The sequence below is a fragment of the Grammomys surdaster genome, unplaced genomic scaffold, assembly GCF_004785775.1.
Source record: "Grammomys surdaster isolate TR1022 unplaced genomic scaffold, NIH_TR_1.0 125901, whole genome shotgun sequence".
In the NCBI taxonomy this organism is placed as follows: domain Eukaryota; kingdom Metazoa; phylum Chordata; class Mammalia; order Rodentia; family Muridae; genus Grammomys; species Grammomys surdaster.
Window position 1 is genome coordinate 502,187 of NW_021620725.1, and position 7,008 is coordinate 509,194.

At 43.5% G+C, this 7,008-nt stretch overlaps 1 protein-coding gene across 1 annotated transcript in view; it reads right to left on the reverse strand.

Annotated features, from left to right (window-relative positions):
* Usf3 (upstream transcription factor family member 3) overlaps positions 1-7,008 on the reverse strand; it is a 48,672-nt gene that overhangs the window by 13,106 nt on the left and 28,558 nt on the right. The gene's annotated exons all lie outside the window — the stretch shown is intronic.

Consider the following 7,008-nt stretch of genomic DNA (forward strand, 5'->3'; position numbering starts at 1 on the left):
TATATATATATATATAGAGAGAGAGAGAGAGAGAGAGAGAGAGAATTGTATATTGCAGAATACCCAGCCTTGGTGTATCTATTCATCTAGCAAGCTGAGCAGACCTGCTCGATCCTCTGATGTCCTGGAATCTCAGCTGAATGCAGTGAAGACACAGACATCAGAGGCTTATCAATTTACTCTTCCCCCCACCTCTCTTCTAATATCTCAATGCCCGTAATCAGCTTGAAGAAGTTATTGAAGAATCAGCACCCCTATTCCCTGGGCTTGTGGACTGAGGTGGTTAATATTGGGCTGTCTTTCTAGGGAAAAGTAGTGGTTTTGTTGGAACAGGGAGGAATAGCTAAGATTTACTACATAGTCATAAAGTATTGGTAGAAATCTGTATAATTGTTATTAAGCTGAAGTTATAGTTTCTTAAATGGTACAAAATTTTACTTTGATTTCAAATTTAAGGTCTTCATTGGTACGAGTTTCTTATTGATATAAAAGTGAGATTAATATTGTTACTCTCATAGGCATTGTGCCTATATAACATATTTAGGAATACAAGGCTTTAGGCCCAGTCCTTCTTTAACTTTTTTAACTGATTTGAGTTGGTTAGCCTGTGAGTTAAGGGCCTATAGCAAATTCATGGCTCTGAGTTTATTGTTAGGGTGTTTTCTATATTTTATTTAGAAATAGCTGAGAGGAGCTAAGAGGCAATAGTCCAGATTGCCTTACATGGATAGTTGGTTTTCAAAACGTCAGAAGTCCACAGAATTGATGTTACAAACATTTCTGCATTAAGGTTTATTTTGATTAGAGACCTGTCTGCTCCTAACAGCTTCCTGTCTTGGATTTTAAGAAGAAATTGAACATCTTTGGAGTTACTCCAGTTGTGGTGAGACAGCCACTAGGCAAGAATTGCCTCTTTTCATCTACAGACAAACTACTGTCCTGAAAAGGACACACTTGCAGAATAGTCGACTGATTATATCTGCCAAGACAGAGTAATCAGAGCCGGGCAGTGGTGGCGCACGCCTTTAATCCCAGCACTTGGGAGGCAGAGGCAGGTGGATTTCTGAGTTTGAGGCCAGCCTGGTCTACAGAGTGAGTTCCAGGACAGCCAGGGCTACACAGAGAAACCCTGTCTCGAAAAACAAAAACCAAAACAAAACAAAAAAACAAACAAAAAAAGAACTAAGTCTTTTTTTTCTTTTTTTTTTGGTTTTTCGAGACAGGGTTTCTCTGTGTAGCCCTGGCTGTCCTGGAACTCACTCTGTAGACCAGGCTGGCCTCAAACTCAGAAATCCACCTGCCTCTGCCTCCCAAGTGCTGGGATTAAAGGCGTGTGCCACCACTGCCCAGCCTAAGTCTTTAAGTTAGGAGAGATGACAGAGGTTCTCTTTAGTCAACAAAATGATGGACTGGGTATTAGGTCTATCTTGTACCTTACTGATACAAATTGGTATATTTATGCTCTAATTGTATTTTGAGAGAAAAGTTTTATCCTATCTGGAAGGGTGATATGTAGGAGGAGCTATGGTGGGAGGAGTAAGGAGAGGAAGAGGAAGAGGAAGGAGAGGAGGAGGAGCTAGGAGATGGGGGGGAGGCGGATGTTCACATGTCTCCATCAATCAAAGATAGTTGGTATATCTAGGTTGAGTATTGGGTTACACTTCTGATTGTATGAGCATCTTGTTCTTGAGCATTACCAAACTTATAAAGCCTTTGATTAACATTTAAAAAAAATTAAAAAAAAAGAGATAAGCAAAATTCTGAAAAAAAGATACAAATTAGATACAAAGTTGAAAGGCTTCTACTGTTCATACACTTATTAAGCCTCTGACCATTTCTATGCGTCAGGTTCGGTTCTAGGATCTAGGAATATAGGCAAAAGCATGAAGACCTGACTTCAATTTGCTGAAGATAAATTTTAAAAGCAATGTATGGTGGCATGCACTTATAATTTCAGCTCTGGAAATGTGAAAGCAGCTAGCATAATCCAATATGTGAGCCTCAAGCCAGTGAGAGATCCTATCTCAAGAAGTAAGGTGGAAGGCATGAATGTGGTTGCCCGTATCTTTAATTCTAGCACTTAGGGGGCAGCTACAAGCCGCTTCCTCAGTTCAAAGCCTGCCTGTCTACATTGATTCTAGGCCAACCAATCTAAAAAGTAAAAAAAAAAGTAAAGACATGCCAGAAAGGACAGCACCAGAAGTGTGCTCTGGCCTTCACATGTGCATGCACATGCATGTATACCCACACACACATGTATGCCTGCATACACAATACAAATAAAGCCAAAATGCTTTGAAAAATGACATGCATGCACACACACCATCAAGATAAAAAATAAAACAAAACAAAGAAAAAAATCATACACATAAAATTGTGTGATTTTTGCGAACAGATTGTTGCATGACACAAGAAGCAGTACAAAGGAAAATCAAGGAAGCTACAGAAGGAGCCTGGCCATGGCAGTGTGTGAACTGAAGGTTTGTGACACTCTGCCAAATTTACATGTACAACTTCTGATCTGGAAATGTGCTGGTATTTAGAGCTGAAGTCTGCGAGGGCTCTACTCTCCTGAATGGGATTAAGTACCCTCACAAGAAGAAAGAGATGGAGAGATGGCTCAGCAGCTAACACTGCTCCTGCAGATCAGCACCCTTATATGAAGAGACAGGCTGGAAATGAGAAGTGTGGTTATCTTTCTCTCTGTACATAATTAGGACTAGAAAATTTTTATGTTTTTTAAGATCTTTTTTTTAATGATCTTTGTGTTTTGGGGTGGGTTTATGCACATGAGAGCCCAAGGAGGCTAGAGGTGTTGAATCCTAGTGGTCTGGAGTTACAGGAAGTTGCGAGGCCTGACAGGGGTGTTGGGAACCAAGCTTAGGTCCTCTGCAAGAGTACCTCCTACTTACAGCTATACAGCCCCAGGGTTGGAATCTTTGTTTTGGACTTCTCAGCTCCACAAATGGCAGGTTAAGCTTTTTTGTTGTTGTTAAGTCACTGGATCCATGACACTTGGTTACTGGAGCCTTGTCCTGAGACACTTTCTTATTGCTTTTGAAGAGGGAGCTTTGGGAGCTCTTGATAAAGTGACACCCAAGTAAAACCTGGAGAGGGCAAAGCATCCCCTGAGGCTATCTGGAGGAAGAGACGCAATCACAGGCACAGAAAGCAAAGGAACTCAGGTAGGGATGACCTTGGTATGTGTGAAGACAGGGCAGAAGGATGAGGCATTCTGAAAAGACTATCTGGAAAGGAGGCCACAGAGAGAGGGCCTTCTCAGTATTACTGATCTGATAACCACAACCTCAGAGTACCCTAAAAACTGGGCTAAGAAAGAAGTATCCTTGACTGAGTTTTGGTGCTATGCTCTCACTATATCCCATTTCTAAACTTTTTTTTGAAGGTTACATTTTATATCAAAGCACTTCTTTATTCTTAACATTTTTGAAGCCTTATTTTATATTTCTGACTATGTACATAGGAGTTCTTTTGTGTGGGAGAAAGTACCATGTGCAGGTGCCTACAGAGTTCAGAAGAGGATACTGGATCCCTAGATGCTGGAGTCACAGGTATTGTGAATCACCTGACCTGGGTGCTGAGAACAGAACTTGGGTGCTCTCCAAGAGCAGCACACCATCTCTCTAGTGGCATGGTCTTAATAAACTTTAAGACTAAAAACATAATGTGGGGACTGGAAGATGGGTCAGTCAGGAAAGTCACACTTGCATGCAAGTGTGAGGATCTGAGTTCAGATCACCAGCATAGGGCATGGCAGATCATGTCTACAATCTTACCATTGGGGAGGGAGACAAAGACAGACAGATCTCTGGAGCTCACTAGTCAGTTTAGATGAATCATTGAACTCCAAGTTCAGTGTAAGAGCAAGTTTCAAAAAAATAGAGTGGACTGGGCGGGGCGGTGGTGGCGCACGCCTTTAATCCCAGCACTTGGGAGGCAGAGGCAGGTGGATTTCTGAGTTCGAGAGTTCGAGGCTAGCCTGGTCTACAGAGTGAGTTCCAGGACAGCCAGGGCTACACAGAGAAACCCTGTCTCGAAAAAACAAAAACAAAAAAAAGAGTGGACTGCAACCAAGGAAGACAGCTAACATGGATCCCTGTCTCTACATGTGTGTACATAGCACAAATGCACACAGCACATAAACATACACACGCAGAGAACAAAAACATGGGCATATGGCAAAACTGTAAATAATATGAAGGGACAAACACTGAAAAGTAACACTGCTCTCTAGATCTTGTCCTAGACACAATCATTGTGAAGTTGCATGCATATCCTTCCAGAAATAATCTACACCAATGTATTCTTTCAAAACCCAGACAGAGCTGCTGGGAGTCGGCTTGGTGGGTAAGAGTGCTTCCTGCCCAAGCGTGAGGCCCTGACCTTGGATCCCTAGAATCCCCATGTGTGGCTCTGAAACCCCAGTGCTGAGGGTGAAGAGCAAAGAGTACAGAATTGGTGGGGCTTGTTGGGTGCCAGCCTAGCCAAAAACAAAAAAACAAAACCCATAAAATAAAATGAAAAAGCCTGTGAGCTCCAGGTTCAGGGAGAGATCCTGTCTCAAAGGAATAAGGTGGGCACAATAGAGGATGCCCAGGGACCTCATCTGGCCTTGACTTTCTAACTTTTTTTTTTTTTTTTTGGTTTTTGGAGACAGGGTTTCTCTGTGTAGCCCTGGCTGGCCTCAAACTCAGAAATCTACCTGTCTCTGCCTCCCAAGTGCTGGGATTAAAGGCGTGTGCCACCACCGCCCAGTTGGCCTTGACTTTCTAATGACTATGTTTTTTTTTTTTTTTTACTTGCCAGTTTATTACTAAGAAGCATTTTAGCTACCCACTGGTCACTTCTGGTTTCTTTCTTTTTACTACTAAGCATGTGGCAGTGAATGACTAAAGTCCACTCCAATGTGCATAGTATTACTGTCTCCGGGCCTTTGTTGCTCGCTTATGCAACAAACCACTCCTGTGACTTAGAGGTCTGATTCTATAAGCTTCAGTTCTGGGTTCCTTCAACTGTACCACTTCAGAGACCCAATATGCATACCTAGGAAACTAGAAAAGGTTTCTTTTACTTAAAAACAAAACAAAACTAAACCCACCAGTGTCTGGCGGTGTAGCTCAGTGGTAGAATGCCCACGTAGTATGTATGGCCCCAGTTTCAAAATCAGAAAGAGAAAACTACTACTGTCCTTCTTTAAAACAAGGATCAGCCTAACAGTAGGATCCGACAGTGCTCAGCCACCTGCCCTTACTCAGACAGCAGGAAGGGAACACAACCACCTGCCAGCAGCTCTGCTCTGGGAATCAGACACTGACTTCCTCTGCAATACTAGACACTAAAAAGTGAAATGGTTACGATTTCCTTTCTTCAAGAACCTACAAGAACCAGGAATGAAAGCAAAGAGTAAGTAGAAGGTAAGATTTTACTAGGCAGCTTCCAACATGTACTGAGTGGCCAGGCCCAGGCTCCTGAAAGCGGAGAAAGTCTACTTTTAAAAATATGAAACAAAACAAAACCTCAAGCAAACAAAAATCTCAAACATTTATAGAAATGTAATCCACTCGATAGGGACAAAAAGAAATTGAAGTGTCAAGGAAAGCAATGAGGAAGAGCAAGCTGATCCAGTTTAGGCACCCCACAAGTTTCCACACAGAGAAGCACCCCGCTGCTACCATTGTACTGGAGGAGGGTGACAGTAGGGGCTGGAGGAGAGGAGCAGTGAGACCAGGCCCCTCCCACATTCATATCCTCAGCCAATGGGATGACTTCTTTCCTGCTCTAACCACACAAAGCAAGTTTATTTTCTCTGAAATTTGAACTAGAAAATTTCAACCTCAGGGACAGTTGTTCCAACTAGTCAAGACAAAGCTCCCAAGTCAAGCAAGGCAAAGCAAAACGCTGTGTGTTACAATTCTAGAACCTCTAGCCCTGTCTCTGAAGCAGCCCCAGAACTCTAGCAAGCAAGTTCACAGGCTCCTTCACTATTTCTACTCTCAGGGAAAAGATTGACAAACACTGTCCTGGGGAAAACAAAATAAAACAAATCAGGGTCAAACTCAAGTGTATTTGATCAGCTTTTTTAAAAGCTGTTAATTCTTTTATTAGTAAATTCTCTCCTTCCAACCTTTCTCCCTAAAATAAGTATCTGGACCCCTCATTTGAAGAGGGGTATGAGGTTAGGAATGTGTAGATATCTTAAAGCCAGTTGCCTCAGAAAGCCAGTCTCTTAAAGTTAAGAGCAGGTCTCTAACACTCCCAGGCTGAAACCCAGGATGGTTCAATTTTAGTTCATTTGAGAGGGTGAGACCTGGTGTTGTGTCTGTCCTTCAGGTCAGATAAGCACCTAGGACTAGAGGATGGGAAGAGACCCCCTTCGGTAATTGCTTCGTGTGACCCAGCTTGAGGCTCCCTTTCTACGCCTGAGACAGAGAGAGGGCAACCAGACACCAAGGAAGCATCTTTGAAGGCTGGGCCCAGTGCCTGCAGTGAATCATCACCTTCCCCATCCCGTCCCCACAACCCCCTCCCCACCTGGCATGTGATTTGAGGAGTGGTTCAGGGTTGTATCTGGAAAGCCAGGCTAGCTCCATAATGAGAGAATTATGAGCAGGCACAGCTTGGGTGCTGTTCACTGGATCAGCACCCCACCTGGATAGGCCTGTCCACCGGTTTCTTCCATTAGAGTAAACCTTTCTCATGCAGCACTGCCTCAAGAGAGGGCTAGCACCAGGGCCAGGCTCAGAGCTCCTCTTAAGGCAAGAAGGGGTGGGAAATGAGGCAGTACATCCCAGGCAGAGGATGAGGTTCCCCAGGACACTAAGTACAGTCCATGCACATGCTCAGATCCAGCTCCAAGAGCTGCTGCTAGAGCTCAGACGGTGCAGAGTGTGATGTAGATTTGTTTCCGCTTGACAAAGTAGGAAACTGAGGCTTGGAAAGAGGGAGGAGGGAGCACCTACCTGTTTCAGAGCTGGGGGAGGAGGGAGC